This window comes from Myotis lucifugus, unplaced genomic scaffold (assembly GCF_000147115.1).
Source record: "Myotis lucifugus unplaced genomic scaffold, Myoluc2.0 scaffold_227, whole genome shotgun sequence".
Classification (NCBI taxonomy): Eukaryota; Metazoa; Chordata; class Mammalia; order Chiroptera; family Vespertilionidae; genus Myotis; species Myotis lucifugus.
In genome coordinates this window covers 472,377-489,692 of record NW_005871275.1, presented here as the reverse complement: position 1 = coordinate 489,692, position 17,316 = coordinate 472,377, and positions in this window count along the sequence as shown.

Genomic DNA, 17,316 nt, shown 5'->3' with positions numbered 1-17,316 from the left:
AATCAAAAATGGGCAAAGGATCTAAATAGACACTTTTCGAAAGAAGACAATACAGAAGGCTGAGAGACATATGAAAACATGCTCAAAGTCACTAATCATCCAAAAGATGCAAATCAAAACAACAATGAGGTACCATCTTACACCTGTCAGAATGGTTATCATCAACAAATCAATAAACGACAAGTGCTGGAGAGGATGCAGAGAAAAAGGAATCCTCTTGCACTGTTGGTGGGAATGCAGACTGGTGCAGCCACTGTGGAGAACAGTATGAAGTTTCCTAAAAAAAATTACAAATGGAACTTCCCATTTGACCCAGTGATCCCACTTCTAGGAATATGTCCCAAGAAACCAGAAACACCAATCAGAAAGGATATATGCACACCTATGTTCATAGCAGCACAATTTACAATAGCTAAGATTTGGAAACAGCCTAAGTGCCCATCAGCAGATGAGTGGATTAGAAAACTGTGGTACATCTACACAATGGAATACTATGCTGCTGTAAAAAAGAAGGATCTCTTACCATTTGCAACAGCATGGATGGAACTGGAGAGCATTATGCTAAGCGAAATAAACCAGTCAGAGAAAGATAAATATCACATGATCTCACTCATTTGTGGAATATAATGAACAACATAAACTGAGGAACCAAAAAAGAACCAGAGTCATAGAAGCATCAAACAGACTGTCCAACCTATGAGGGAAGGTGAGGGGTGAAGGGGTAAGAAATCAACCAAAAGACTTACATACATGCATATGAGCAAAACGAATGCACACAGACAGGGTGGGGGATGTGCTGGAGGATGGGGGCAGCCGGGGAGAGGAGACTTGGTTAATACTTTACTAGTAAACAATAAAGAATTTAAATTAAAAAAAAGAATTGCAGTAACTTGCCTTTTCTATAGAAAGGGGGAAGGTGGGGTGGGATGGGTGGCTGCGTATATGCATAACCCATGGACACAGACAATAGTGTGGTAAAGACCTGGTGTGGGGGCAGGATGGGCTAGAGGGGTCAATGGGGAAAAAGAGGGGACATATGTAATACTTTCAACAATAAAGATTTTAAAAAATTAATTAATACACTTTGTATAAAGAAAAAAACTTTTTTTCTCTTTTCCTTTTATGTCTCTCCTTTGTCTCTTTGTTTTCCTGTCCCCAACGCCTCTCCTTACTGCACTCACTTGAAAATAAAGCAAATTAAATGGAATGAAACTTTCTCAAAAAGAGACATCTTGATCTACCAGCTTTGAGAAATTTTCATCTCTTCAATTCCTCCTAATTATTCATTGCCTTCTCCTCTTCCCCATCATGAAAATAGTGGCTGCAGGGGTCCTTCCCCGCTGAAACCACCACAGTGGTGGGACTGAGCGAACACTCGGCTCTTTGGCAGAATCTTCCATGTCGATGAGTTTTGCCCTCATGTTCCCAGTGTGGCCGTTACCACAGCAGAAAGGACCGCAGCAGCACACTCGGTACCGCCCTCCACACGCATGTTGTCACTTCATATTGTTTTTATGTTTTCTATTTATTACCCACTTCCAGTACCGCTGGTGTTACATAGAGCTATGAAAAGTTCTGGCCAATGACCCCTAATATGTGCAGTTTAAGATTCAGTTCCACACACACCTACAGGTTGTGAAGTTAAGACTTGATTCAGGGGCAAAAACAAGATTAGCAGTAGTTTTCCTAGCAGGCAGCTCCCAACCTGCCATAAAATGGAAGTCGCAGACTTGCCTGCCCCACACCCAGCCCTAAAAATGGAGCCCCACCTGTTGTTGCCATGTAACATTACGATCTCTTCACTTTTAATAACTAGAACCTTAATGCTGATGACTCCCAGTCGCTGTCTCTAATTCAGGCCTGTCCCATTGCTTCTTGGGCATTTTTCCCTAACATCTCTTAGTTGCCGCCCACTCACTCTTTCCAACTACAGCTGTTACAGAAGACCGGAGAAAAACCAAGCAACGCTTAGATAAATGGAGTTACACTGCTTTATTACGCCGGCGGTCTCAGTGGAGTCACCTCCAAGAAAACCTGAGCAAAAACATGGAGGAAGTTTTCCCTTTTTATATCTTTCCAGCCCTTTGTCTCCCAAATAAGGGTTTTTCCGGACCTTATGTTAGATGACTAACCTACAAGGTCAGACAGCTAAGTTTATTTTCTCTATTCAAGCAGCTAAAAAGCAAAGTTAATTTACAGAATAAAGGACCATCTAAAAATAGAAGAGTATTTTAAACAGCAGTTTTTACAAAATAGAGGTTATTATGCTTCAGGTTGACAATATAGTTATATAGTTTGGTTTTACTTCTCTGAGAAAGCTCTAAATGTTGGGAAAATTCAACTTAAAGTGTTATAGGAAGGATTACCCTTTTAGCCTTTTCACAGCTAATCTAGAGCCTTCCCCACTGGAAGCCTCCCAGACCACTGAGTGCTCCCTGGTTGCCCCTTTCCCTGTTGTTCCGGGCAAACCACCCCTCACCTCCAACCACTGCAGTGTAGAGTGGAAGGAACCACCCCCGTGCTGGTCCCACTTAGCCTGTTTGTTCCTGTCCTGAGAGTGGGAAGACTAGTCCAGAGTAAGTAGACTATTCTATTGTCTGTATGGCTTCCAGAACAATGGGGGTAGGAGGTAGAGGGCCTATTCACACTCCAGAAAGGAAGACAGGAGGTAGATTTATGTGGCTGCAGCTTATAAGGGAAGGCCAGCAAGGGTCAGGAGATGTGCAGCAGTGTGCCTCAAACATTCGTGTTGGCTGCCTGCAGGAAAGTCAAAGCCACTCAGCAGAAAAGTATCATTCATAATGGAAATGTGTCCATGAAAACAGTGAGTCTTGTTTTGATTTTTTTTTATGGTTTATATACTGTAATTTTTTTATTAATCTTTTTTGTTGAGATTATTACAGGTGTCCCTCTTTTTTTCCCCCATAGCTTCCCTCCACCTGGTTCCCACCCCACCCCAGGCCCTCACCACCCTATTGTCTGTGTCCATATGTAATGCATACATGCATATAAGATCTTTGTCTAATCTCTTCCCCCACCCCCTCACCCTCTTCCCTCTGAGAATCATCAGTCGGTTCCATTTCCATGCCCCTGATTCTATTCCATTCACCAGTTTATTCTGTTCATCAGATTTTTTATTCATTTGATTTTTAGATTCAATTGTTGATAGATATGTATTTGTTGTCACTTTGTTGTTCATATTTTTTATCTTTACCTTTTTCTTCTTCTTCCTCTTCTTAAAGAATATCCTTCAGCATTTCATATAATACTGGTTTGGTGGTGATGAACTCCTTTAGCTTTTTCTTGTCTGTGAAGCTCTTTATCTGACCTTCAATTCTAAATGATAGCTTTGCTGGGTAGAGTAATCTTGGTTGTAGGTTCTTGCTATTCATCACTTTGAATATTTCTTGCCACTCCCTTCTGGCCTGCATAGTTTATGTTGAGAAATCAGCTGGCAGTCATATGGGCACTCCCTTGTAGGTAACTGTTTTTCTCTTGCTGCTTTTAAGATTCTCTCTTTGTCTTTTGCTCTTGGTATTTTAATTATGATGTGTCTTGGTGTGGTCCTCTTTGGATTCCTCTTGTTTGGGGCTATCTGTGCTTCCTGGACTTATAAGTCTATTTCTTTCACCAGGTAGGGGAAGTTGCTGTCATTATTTCTTCAAATAGGTTTCAATATCTTGCTCTCTCTCTTCAACTACTGGCACCCCATAATTCGGATGTTGGTACATTTGAAGTTGTCCCAGAGGCTCCTTACACTATCTTCATATTTTTGGATTCTTTTTTTCTTTCTCTTCTGGTTGGGTGTTTTTTGCTTCCTTGTATTTCAAATCATTGATTTGATTCTCAGGATTCTCTAGTCTACTGTTGAACCCCTGTATATTATTTTTTATTTCAGTCAGTGTATGCTTAGTTTCGGACTGGTCCTTTTCCTTTTCTTTTCTTTTCTTTTTTCTTTTTTTTTTTTTTTTTTTCTTGGCATTCTAACAAAGATTCTTGCACTAAGTTCCTTGGAGGTTTCTAGAAGATTCTTGAGTAACCTTATAACTGTGGTTTTGAACTCTATATCCAGTAGTTGGCTTTCTTCCATTTCTTTCATTTGTGACATGTTTCTTTGTCTCCACATTTTGGCTGCTTCCCTGTGTTTGTTTCTATGTGTTGGGTAGCTTCTAAGTCTCCTTGAGTTGATGGAGTGGCCTTGTGTAGTAGGTGTCCTATAGGGCCCAGTGGCTCAGCCTCCCCAATGGCCTGAGGTGGACACTCTTGGTGCACCCCTGTGTGGGCTGTGTGCACAGTTTTATTGTAGTTGAGCCTTGATTGCTGTTGGTGTCACTGGGAGGAATTGACCTCCAGGCCAATTGGCTGTGAGAACCAGCTGTAACTACAGTGGGAGAGCTGCTGTACAGGAGACACCCTTATAGAGCAGAACTTGCTTCAGTGAGGCTTTGGTGCTCACTGAGTCTGGCCCTTGAGTGTGTTGCTTATGGATGTGAAGAGTTGTAATCTGGTATGGTCTCACACTGATCACTGGGTACACTGGCTCGTGGGTCTCTAGGGAAGTGCAAAGTCAGCCACTGCCTGGTACCATCCAGCAGGAGCTACAGAGAGATCTGCATATTCCTCCTCTTTGTATAGGGTTTGGAGGTGCCCAGGTGAGGCCCAGCTGTGAAGCAAGGCAGGCTGGTGCTGGTGCAGCCTTGGGCCTTTTATTGATAGCTTTGGGGCTCCCTGGCCCAGCTGAAGCTTGTTTAACAGAGTTTTTGCCTGAGAAAGGACAGATCATTCATATGCTAAAGCCGCTGGGCACAGCTTGGGTGGGGTTGTAAACTGGGTGGGGCGGGGTCTCAGGGAATCACCGGGGTGGAGCAAACAGAAATGGCTGCCAGTCAGCCCTGCACCAGGGAGGACCCAGCAGGGGAACAATGACCCCTATGAGCACCTCCATCTGGAAGAAAGCCACCCTGCATTCCTGCCCCAATGCCAGACAGTCCTGTTTCTCCCCGTATGTGCCTGGGACCCCAGAGCCTCGTCCAGCACTGGAGCTCAGAGGAAGTGAGAGCTTGTAAATTCAGTTCATGGTGCTGGCCTTTTAAGAGAAGCAGCTGGGTCTCCAGCAGCCTGTGTGTCACTGAGCCCTAATCCGCACTCGTTTTTACAGTCCTTAGTTCTTACTGCCTGTAGGGACTTCTTTTCCCAGCTCTGGAACCCTGGGCTGGGGGTCTGGTGTGGGGCTGGGACTCCTTGCTTCTCCAGGGACCTCCGCAGAGGTGATCTCCCGCCCAATTAAAAAAGCGGCACACGTGGATGCCGGACCAGCCCACTCCACGCCTCCACACCGCCTACCAGTCTCAGTGTGCTTTCTTCTTTACTTCTCTAGTTGTAGGACTTCCATTCAGCCAGCTTTCGGGCAGTTCTGGATGATCATTGTTCTGTATTTTAGTTGTAATTTTGATGTGGTTGTGGGAGGCAGCAAGTACAGGCGTTCACCTATGCTGCCGTCTTGGTTCTCAAAAATGGTGTCTTGAGGGCTGTGCCACAATGAAATTGTGGACAGTGGGCAGTGGACAGCTACAGGCCAGGGTGAATCCATTTCTCACTGACAGAGGCTCTCTGGACAGTGAAAGAAGGGTGGACGAGAGATGATGAGGGACGGGGAGAACAGAAGCTGGTCTGGAGAATTCGGAAATGGAGCGACTGGCCCTTGAATAATCCACCAGCAATGGCCTCAGTGCCCACTCCTGCCTGGTCCATCGATTCTCCACCCTCTGCACTCGAGCAGGCGATTCCAGAGCCCCAGAAAGGCTTCTGCAACCGTGATCCAGCCCCAACCCAGCCTTTGACACGGAGCCACCCTCTTGGGCCCTCCCTTTGATTTACATTGTAACTTATTTCCCACCCCTCCCCCCGCTAGTCTCTTGAGTGGCGTCATACCAACCTGGTAATTGCTTTTCCTATTAGCTTTACTTTCCCAGAGTAAAGCAACACATGTAATACCCCTCAAGTCCCTTCTGATACTTGTACCATGCACTCCAAAAGGGAAGGCTTCTTGGATTTCCTCAAGGAGGGGAAGAGCATGGGACTGAGACTTATCTGAATTCTCAGGAGGATTGCTGCTTAGTCAGCTTAGGGAGCCAAGGAAGGCAGGTAGATGCAATGGATCAGCACTCAACACCCATTCCAGCCTCCTTCCAACGTGCCTCTGAGACAGCAGAGGCTGGAACACAACACGGAGGCTCCCAGACGCTTCACAGTCAAGATTGTGAATGTGGCTTCAGTTTGGAGAGAGGGAGGCAGAGGCAGAGGCCACACTTCTGCCTGTGGGCAAGCAGGCCTTGGGGGCGGTGGGCTTCCTGCACCAGCATGAGCAGAGGCTGCCCCACCCCCCAGTGTGTATCTCCCTGTCTGGAGGCAGGGCCCTGGGCAGTAATTTTGATGATGTGGATGTGGCAGGTGCAGTATGATTCAGGAACCAGCCATAGTTCATGGCAGCCCCTTGCTTATAACTTGGGTATATGATTCTGAAACTGTTCATAGAAGATGGAAGTTGAGTCTTATGCTGTGACCCAACTTATAATCCATTGCCTCAAATGGTGCAGAGATTCTTTAAGCAATTTAATATCCTTTACTAAACATCTTTCTGCTGAAACTCATCGGAGAGGACTTTGACTCTGCAAGTCAGCCCTGACCATGCAGGATCTGAAGACCTCAAAGCTCATGTGTATGTAGCATTGCAAAGAGAAACTTTAAGGAAAAATAAATTATGTATGCAGTAGTGTGTGTGTGTGTGTGTGTGTGTGTGTGTGTGTGTGTGTGTATAATTTGGAAAGTTACTCATTACACCATATATATATATATATATATATATATATATATTAAAAGACATTGTATTTGAAACTAGTCATTATGCAGCAGATAATTCTGGTTACGGTATCAGTCACATAAAGTTAACATGTTTCATATTATTGATGTTCCTACAAAACCTGCCTTTTAAAAATTGTACAGATATCCGGTATCTTGGCAGATAAAAATGCATTTTGAAAAGTGCAAAATAAGACTGTACTCTGGATTCTTTTTGATGTGGGTCTGACAATTTTAATGAACTATGTATATATTCCCTTGCCTAATTATCTTCAATATACTGATAACATACTGTTACTTTTGCAAAATAGAGGTAGCCTCAGGAGGCACTTTGTCTTGGTAGCCATCTCAGAAAATATTTTAGTGTCAACTCTTCTAAAATTCTTGTGAGAGAGTAGGATCCAGAATTGCCCTTTTCCCGCATTTCTCAAAATATTGACCAAAAGAAGTATTATTCCAGAAGATCATTTCAAGGCTGTGCTGTCCATTCATTCCTCCGGATGGATTGAGCTGAACCATTCAAAACTTAAGTATATGGACTATATTATCTTAATTCATTGAAAAATAATTTTCACTGAGTCATGTTCAATCATATTAAATGTCATGCCCACTACTATGAGTAATATTCTTAGGATTCAATAATAGAACATGTTTTTATATTGCCTGATACTTTTTATATTTTATAAAATTGTAAAATGCATAAATGATTTTTCTTTCTTTCTTTATTTTTTTTTACTTTCACTCCTTAGAAGCTGGGAGGTGAACATCTAAACTGCCCTTTATGATCTGTATTTTTTTATGTATACATGTTCTTAATTTCTACTTAGATTTTATTTGTATAGTAACGGCTTAAAATTCTTTACGAGCTAAGGTAAATGTGTACTAAATTAAGAAAAATGTCCCAACATTTCAGTTCAATGTAAAATGTGAAGTTATTGAAGTATTAGCCACAACTTTGGTAACTGGACTGTAGAGTGGATGGGAAGTAGAGTGAAATCCTGTGTTTGAAATGGCTTTGGATACATTTAAAAAATGCAGTTAATAAATAAATAAAACTAGTCATTATATAGTAGATAACTTAGTTAACACTGTGTCCAGGGGAACAACACTGCCATCCCCACTGAGGGGCAGATGGACATCATGGACCTTCAGAGGTGAGGCTTTGAGAAGGACTCAAAGTCACTTATGCAGCATCAGTCTCAGTCTAATCACTAGGAAACATCAAACAAACACAAAATGAGTGACATTCTATTAAAAAGGTAAGAATTTACAATTCTGTAAATCAAGAGACTGGATTCTTTTAAAATGTTGATGTCTTAAAAGACAAGAGGCTGTGGAAATGTTTCAGATTAAAGGAGGCTAAAGAGACAATACAACTAAAGGAATATCTATGTAACTGAGAAGTTAGACAGCCTTTGACCTGCCTAGGGAGTCCCATAGGAGGGAAGGGGACCCCATGGGAGAGAATGAGGGCCATGGGAAGGCAAGGTACCCCATTAGAGGAAAGGGGGCATGTGAAAGGAAAGAGGATTTCATTAGAGAGAAGGGGTCCCATGGAGGAAAGGGGGTGCCATTGGAAGAAGGGAACACTATAGGAAGGAAGGGGGGTCTCGTAGGCAGTAAGGGGGTCTCATAGGAGAAAATGGGTTTCCATGGGAGAGAAGAGGGTCCCATGGGAGAGAAGAGGGCCCCATGGGAGGGAAGAGGGTCCCATGGGAGGGAAGGGGATCCTATAGGCAGGAAGGGAGCTCCATGAGAGGAAAAAATAATCTCCAAGGTGCAACGGGGATTTTCTGAGCCCTCTGCCTTCTACACTGGGCTAGGTCTGGGCACATGGGCCTGCTCTCAGGGGTTTCCTTACACCCTGATAGTAGTTAGAGTTATTTCTCTGCCAATTCATAGATATTTCTCCTCTGAGTACATCATGATGCCATACCTTCTCCACCTGCTCACCTCAGATATATCCTTCAGGTCTCCTTTTACTCTTTATCTGAGCAACCCACCCCCGTGGTGTGTTTTCACCCTGGACTCTCTGTCTGCACTTCTGCTCCTAGGCCACTGGAGCCACTTAGTATCCTGGGAACTCACCCAGCCTCCCACCTCGTGACCTGGGACTGTTGGGCCAGCACTCTGAACATCCTGCTCCGGGGCTTCTGCCCAGGTGACTCGGTGGGGAACTTGCGCAGGAGAAGGGCGAGGCCAGGCCAGGCGTCAGCAGGACCTCTGCCGGAGGGCACATCTTTGCTGGGCCTCCTCCCCTCCCTGCTCTGACCTCCCCTGGCTCTATCCAGCCTCCCATGGGAGCTGTTCCTGACGTGTCTCTGAGTCTTTTTCTTCCATTTGCCGTTTCAGTCGGACTATTTGGCCTATTTCTGGGTCTTCACTGGACAACGGAATGGGTAGAAATCTCTAGGTGTACAATTTAGCATCCAACCATGAAAACAGAATCCCCACCCTATGGCTTAGAGAAGGAATGCAACACAGGTTATGAAAGAGCTAAGAAACCGAGTGGGGACATTGAAGCCACCTGAATTATCAACAGCAGGGGGTGCGACCAACCCACAGGAGCCAGGGTGAGGAGGTGGTGCTAGCAGATCCCAGGTGCCTGACTGCAGGAGGTGAAGTCCCAGAGCCACATGGCTGCTGCTACAGGAATGGGAAACAGAAACCAGGTGGGAGGAGCAGGCAGGTGAGACTTGGCCATCAGAAAAGTGCCTGCAGGGAATGGGTGAGTTTCCAGAGGAACCTGACTTCCCCGAGAAGGGGACACATTTTTCTAGCTGCAAATATCTCCCTGTTGAGAAAACATTTGTGGAGAGGTGATTGGCTCTACACTCATCCCTCAGTCAGTCGCCGTCACAGGCCATCAAGGACTGATAAGCATGCCCATCTGGGCCAGGAGCCACAGCAAATGCACTCTCTAACGTGTCAGGCCTCTGATGACGTTGGCAGGGGTGTGGGGCTCCTGGCACTCTGACCAAAGCAACTTAGAGGACAGCTCATTTTAACAAGAGTTCAAGGACATTCTAACAATAGCTCTGGAGGTATGTTAACCCTTGAAAACTGTAGTGTTTGTTCCCCATGCCCACAACAGCCTCTCCAAGCTCCCTGGGATAGCGCTTTATAATTGCACTAGAGGCCCGGTGCACGAAATTTGTGCACTGGGGGGGGGGGGGTGTCCCTCAGCCCAGCCTTCACTCTCTCCAATCTGGGACCCCTTGGGGGATGTAAACCACAGTCGGACATCCCTCTCACACTCCGGGACTGCTGGCTCCCAACCGCTCACCTGCCTGCCAGCCTGATCACCCCCTAATCACTTCCCTGCCAGCCTGATCGACGCCTAACTGTTCCCCTGCCAGCCCAATTGCCCCCAACTGCCCTCCCCTGCTGGCCATCTTGTGGTGGCCATCTTGTGACCACATGGGGGCAGCCATCTTGTGCGAGGGTGTGATGGTCAATTTGCATATTACCTCTTTAATATATAGAATTGTAACTGATTATCTAGTTTCTTTTCCAAAAGAGAAAATATTATAGCCAGAGAGGGTACTTTCAAAGCTGTTGTCCAGGGGTCCTTTTAATTTGGGCTAATCATAAAGGACAAGAAAGCTGCTCCCTGGCCTCCTGGAGCCCTCTGCTTGGTCTCAGCTGAAGGTCAGAGCTGTGCCCTTGCTGACCTGGGGGGAGAGCTCTGACCCAGGGGAGGGCTTCTGGCTGGCCTGCCCTGCCCTGCCCTGCCCGCCGGTTTACCTCTTGTCTGGGCTGTTGGTGGCCTCAGTGCTGAGTGCGGGCACCCAACACCGCTGGGGCACAGATGGAGAATGAGCAGGTGTGGAGTCTCTGTGACAGATCTCCTCTGGAATGGGGAAATGTGACAGAGCCCACCTGGCAGGAGGCCAAAGGAGCCGGCAGAAAAGTGGGAAGCTGCATCTGTAGATGTCCCAGAGGCCTTCACTCTGGATTCAAACCTTGAATAATTGTTTGCTCTAGGCTGACCCCTGAACAAGGGGAGGGGGGCTTCACTGGTGGCCCAGGCCACTGGGGTCAGCGTGATGATGGAGCTTCTCCTGGCCCAGGCACTCTTCTCATCTCTGTTCCTGCAGAGAATTCTCTGCAAGTGATCATTTCTAATAATGATGAGAAAGGGGTGCGTTTAGAAATTGACAAATGACACTCTTTATACTTGCACACTGAGTTTGAATAATGGGAATACAAACTTGTGCCGGGACTGCTCTGTGAATATTGCTGAGCCGTGTGTGCAGGCACGCCCAAGTGCACACATCCATGCGTGTGTGATTGCTCCATTTTTCTAGCCACACTGAAAATTCCAAACCTATTTCTTTTGGCTCTTCTTCAAGCCCAATTACACCGCTCTTCCCAAATTTAGTGCCAGAGACAAATTTTCATGAGTTATCTGCTGACACCCTCTCATACTTACGGCTAAAATCCCAACTCCTTTCCACTAGCAGAAGGCCGCAGGTCTGAGCTCAGCCCCCACATTCCCTCCGGCTCCCTCTGCTCTCTCGCACTGACTTAACAATTCCCCAGACCAGCCAACCGGTTTCCACAGAGCCTTTGCATTTGCAGTTCCGCTGCAGAAATGCTCTCCTCCTAGTCTTCACAGGGCCTTTCCTGACTGCCCCTCCTCCTCCAATGCTGCCACTCTCTCTGTCCCCTTATCTGGCTTGGTTTTCATAGCATTTCTCACTTCCTAGAGGATTTATAAATGAATGAATAAGTAAGTATACGTGCTGAAGGATAGGTGAAGTGCAGAGGTGCTGGGACAAGACTCTGTGACTCTCGTCCAAGAAGTGTGAACAGCAGGAAAGAAGGCTGAGGGACAGAGACAGGCAGACAACTCAGAGAGACTGAGAGTCAGGTACGACGGGACAAAGAGTGGCATCACCTGGAAGACGTGACTTTGGTTCTGGATGTAGGAAGGCTTCGGTGGGGCGGGTTTGGGTCCTGGAGCATGAGCTAGAGGGGACTTCACTGTCATCCAGGCCTACAGGCTGAGACACAGTGCTGACCTGCCAAATCAGGGAGAAGGGATAGACAAGCCAGTGCCCTCAGTGAATTCAACTCTGGCCCTCCACGGTGACAACAAAGGTAAAACTCCACGGCCAAGAGGCAGGGCCTTGAGGTCCAGCCCCCCTCTCCAGAATGAGGGGCCGGAGCTTACACAGGCATTATCATCCGGACAAAGCAGGGAAGGGCCTTCTCCACAGAGCAATAGCCTGGGAATACTGCTGACTGAGTGTCTTCAATCGTTGGACCTAACAGAGCACCCACCATGCACAAGGGCCTTACCCCTGGGCTGTATTTCCTTGACTTTAAATGACAATGCCTGGCTGCAGCCAATGTTTAAGAACAAGTGTGTTTCTAGTGGTCTTGATGGAAGGATGTTGACAAGCTGTGTAATGGGCCATACATGTCACAAATGACTGCATCTTCCTGGTGATCAGTGCCCCTCTCTCTCTCTAGGGATGCTTTCTGCCCTAATGTTTATTTGGTCTGATATAGCTGCACCATCTTATTTTGGTAAATATTTATCTGGTGTGGTAGTCAGAATAAGGATACACCCCGCCCCCTGCGTGCACACAAAGATTTCTATGCCCCAATCCCTGGAACCTGTGAATATGATATTTTATGTGGAAAGGGAGTTAGCAGGTGTGATGCAGTTAAGGATTCTGAGCTGAGAGATTATCTTGGATTATTTCGCTAGTCCCAGTGTAGTCCAATGGTAGAATAAGGGGGAATTAGAGGAGAAGGTGATGTGGTGATGGCAGCAGAGATTGGAGTCATGCGCTCTGAATGGAGGAAGGGCCGTGACTAAGGGGTGCAGGTGGCCCCTGAAAGCTGAAAAAGACAAGGAATCAGGTTCTCCCTTCAGAGCTTCCAGAGGAACCAGCGCTGCCCACACCTTGACTTTAGCCTAATAAAACAAATTCTGGACCTCTGACCTCCAGAACTGTGAGAGAATAAATTCTTGTTGTTTCAAGCCAGCATATTTATAGTACTCAGTAATGCAGCAACCGGAATCCAATGCACTCCACATGCCCCACACCTCTGGTTCCTCAGACCTTCCTTTTTTTTTTTAATCTTCACCCAAGGATATTTTTTCATTGATTTTTAGAGAGAGTGGAAGAGAGAGGGAAAGACAGAGCGAAATATTGATGTGAAAGAGACACATCTATTGGTTGCCTCCTGCACAAGCCCCAACCAGGGCCCGATCCAGGGAGGATCCTGCAACTGAGGTATGTGCCCTTGACCAGAATCGTACCTGGGACCCTTTGGTCCACAGGGCGACACTCTATCCACTGAGCCAAACCAGCCAGGGCTCAGATCTTCCATCCGAGACCACTTTCCTTCTGCCTAAAGTAAATCCTCATGACTCTGCTTCACTGAGGGTCTCTTGGTGCTGACGTTGCTGTTTTTGTTGTTTGGAAAAGGATTTTCCCTTCACAAATCAGGGAACTGGTTCCACATACATTTTCTGGAGATTTGCTGCCTTCATTGCTGCTCTTCCTTGAGGATGAGTTCCAGCTACCTGCTTGCTAACAGCCTATTTTACGGATGAGTGTGTCAGCAAATGCCTCAGTAGACAAGACTAGTGCTGTTCCCCAGTACTACCCCCCCCAACCTCTGGGCACAGGATAGGAGTGTATGTCTGAATGTGTTTGGGTGGGTGGGGCCATGTGATTAGTTCCAGCAATTGAGTAGTAAGTAGAAATTATGTATCTTGTGGGTATCTTCTGGGTGAGCATTTAATTGCTAGTATGAACTCTCAGAGATTTCTTTTTCCTTATGTAGCAATTGGCAACAGGCAAGATAGAAGCTGCTCTGACAGCCTGAGTGCCTGAGTGGCCTCAATAAGTAGAGCTCCCTGTCAATTTGCAACAGACATGTAATAAGAGGAAGAAATGAACATTTGTTCAGGCTATTTGTTGTCACAGCAAAACCTAGCCTATCCTGACTGGTACAATGCTCCTGATGGCATCTACATTTTGGTTTCTCTTTTTAGACTAAATCAAAGCCAACGCTTTAAGAAAACCAAAGGTAATTATGCCACAGATTAGATTCTCAAAGATCTAGCATTCAGGATCTGAGCAAGCCAAGGGTCACACCAGAAAATCCAGGTCCAGTCAGATGGCCTTCAATTCTGTGAAATGAGAAAGAGCCCCCAAGACAAAGGGAGAAATCATCAGAAGCCCCTACATTGACCCATCAACCTAAGGTTCTCTAAGGCACTTGCAGCCACCAGCTATCCACAGTGTGAATTCTAAGCTCCATCACAACTCAGGGATGCAAGCTGAGGTTCAGTGAGGTGAGCTTGTGCACTTCTGCCAAATGAGGCCTCTCCCCATCCCCACAGACACTGTTCTTTAGAGAGGAGCAAGGGCAGGAGCACCAGGTATCTCATATACTGGCTCTTCTCACAGCCCAGAGCCTCCGTACATGAGAAAAAATAGACTGGGCCGTGGACTGCTGGTATAGGGACTTGGTATCAGGTTCCTGGGAATGAAAGATTGTCCTGAATGTAGCTGGATGATCTGCCGTCATTTTCTGGAGGCTAATTATAAGCCTGAAACCAGAACATCACCCATTTTGGAATCTCCTCAGAGAATAGCAAAATACTGACAAGATTAGCTTTCAGTGTAACTTTGGGCAAATGGTCCAACATGCCATGGCCTAGATTCCTCAGCCATAAAGTAAGAATATCAAATGGCTGGTTGGAAATTGGGCCACAATAACATTCTGAAAGATGCTATATAATCAAGGAGCTTAGGAATCATGGTGGCTCAGGAGACTCACAAGGTCACTCTTCATTCCCCTACCTTCAGACAAGCACACTTGTCTAGTCTGCACAGAGGAGGGCTGTTCTCATTGTACAGAGCTTCTGAGCAGACTTCCCACTGTTGTTAGTTTACTGTGATAGTCAACAGCTTGTTAAGAAATTCTTCCCCATATCGTCTTAGCTTCCACATCCAGCATCCCCTGGCAACCCCTTCCATTGTCCTTGGGCATCCCTGGTACCTCGTTGGACTCGCTGTGCTGGTGTCCCTCCTGTCGCTGCCAGAGGTAAGGGCCATGCCTGTGAGGTAGGAGGTCAACATCTCCACTGGTGAGAAGAGACAATCCCAAGATCTCTGACAGGAAAGAAGAATGAGGAAGGACAGAAGGCAACTCTGGTTCTCAGGTCTACGATCCCTCAGGTATAGACCTCCAAGGATCCAAACTTACTAAAAGCTATAAAAGGAGTTCTAAAAGGCCTCTGTCTCATGGAGGCAGTCAAGGCACTAGGCCAGGAGGTGTCCATGGGGAGGACCTCAGGACAAACAAGTGGCAGCTATATGTCAGAAGCCAGGCTGTCAGGTGCATGTTGTGAAATGTGCTTTAATGTGCCCAAGGCTCCACTCCAGATGCCCCTAGGACAGTGATGGCGAACCTTTTGAGCTCGGCGTGCCAGCATTTTGAAAAACCCTAACTTAACTCTGGTGCCGTGTCACATATAGAAATTTTTTGACATTTGCAACCATAGTAAAACAAAGACTTATATTTTTGATATTTATTTTATATATTTAAATGCCATTTAACAAAGAAAAATCAACCAAAAAAATGAGTTCGCGTGTCACCTCTGACACACGTGTCATAGGTTCGCCATCACTGCCCTAGGATAAGCATCTCTCCACTCTTCTCTTGCAAGGGGGCTTTCGATGGATATTTGGAGCAGCCCTAGATCACAACATTTCTTTTGTGAGAATATCAGCTGTTCTTCCTACTCATCTTGCTGTGCCAGAGGTTTCCTTGTCCTTCTCTAATCTCTTCATTCAATCAACAAATAGTCACTGAGCCCCTATAACATGCTGAGCATTGAGGATCTAGCTGTGAGCACAATCCACCTGGTGCCTGTCCTCAGGGAGTTTACATTCTGTAAAGATCCGATGCCCTGTTCCCGAGACTGGGCTCCTACTAGCTCCTCGCTGCCCCCTCCCCAGGTTCTACTCTGCCCTCCTGTCGGGACACTAGCCTGCTTACCAGGATGAGGTTAAGGAGGTATGTGGTCCAGAGGGTAGCAAATGGTTAGGTAACTATGGATGCTGGGCTACTTCTGGGTCAGGAATTGCTCATTTCAAGGCTGGCCTGACTCAGAACACTCATATTAACAAGGGAAGACAACTGGGGTTCTATTAAACTGGCCAGATGCCTACTCACAGGCCTTCAGCAATGAGTCAGAGTTAATTCCCAGACTTAATGAAATAACAAGAGAGTAATAATGAAATAACGAATAAAATGAAAATAATGAAATTCTCATCTTAATGAAGCCCTTGACACGATGGCCATGAATGGTCAAATAAGGGCTGGACTTTCTGCACACCACTAAACCCTCACCTACTGAAGCTACTGACGTGGGTAGGTCATGACCATCCTGCTGTCACTCTAACCCCTTAGCTTGGCATCATCCAGCAAAGACAGGGTGAGAGTCAAATAGGTGACATAGGATGAAACAAGGCAGTGATGCTTACCAGGCAGGTAATTGACAGGTTACCCACACAGCTGTTTGCCTCTCAGCCTTGTCTCCCTTCTATCCAACTTTTTTGATTTGTTATTGCTATTGTTTTTGTTAATCCTCACCCGAGGATATTTTTCCCATGGATTTTTAGAGAAAGTAGAAAGGGGACACATCAATTGGTTGTCTCCCACACGTACCCTGACCAGGGCCAGGGATCAGATCGTACCTGCAACCCAGATACGTGCCCTTGACCAGGAATCAAACCCGAGACCATTCTGTTGGCAGGCCAGCACTCTAATCACTGAGCACACCGGTCAGGGCTCTATCCACCTTTTGACCTTGCCACTGCTGCCCTGGGTGTTTTCTAGAAGGGAGAAAGAGGAAAATTTTACTTTCTATGGGCACTCCTATGAAGTGTTTAGAAAAAGATGAAATTTAAAACTTGACTAACATGAGGGTTTGGAATGGACTCTTGATGCTAACGAGCCATGTTTTCCCAGCTGTTGCCTTTGGCCACAGCCCTCTGTGAGTGTAGCATGGGGCAGAAGGGACAGTGAACTGGCAGAAGCCTTGGGGAGTCCCAGCTCAATTAGGAATATCTATACTAATAAAAGAGAAACATGGTAATTAGCGTACGACTGCTACCCTTCCCATTGGCTAATCAGCATATCCTTATGCAAATTAACTGTCAGCCAAAATGGCGGCTGGCAGCCATGCACTGAAGCGAACAGGGAGGCTTGCTTGCTCCAGTGATGGCAGACTCCAACGTTCCCCGCCTTGCCAGCCTCTCAGCTGCAACTCTAAGCAACTATGTTGCAAATATAGAAGCTAAACAAAACCCCAGAAACCTGCGTTAGTCAGCCAGGCTTCAGCCAGCCGGACCACAACATTGTATCAAATACAGAAGGGAAACAAAAGCCAGAAACCTGCTTTCAGCAGCGAGGCCT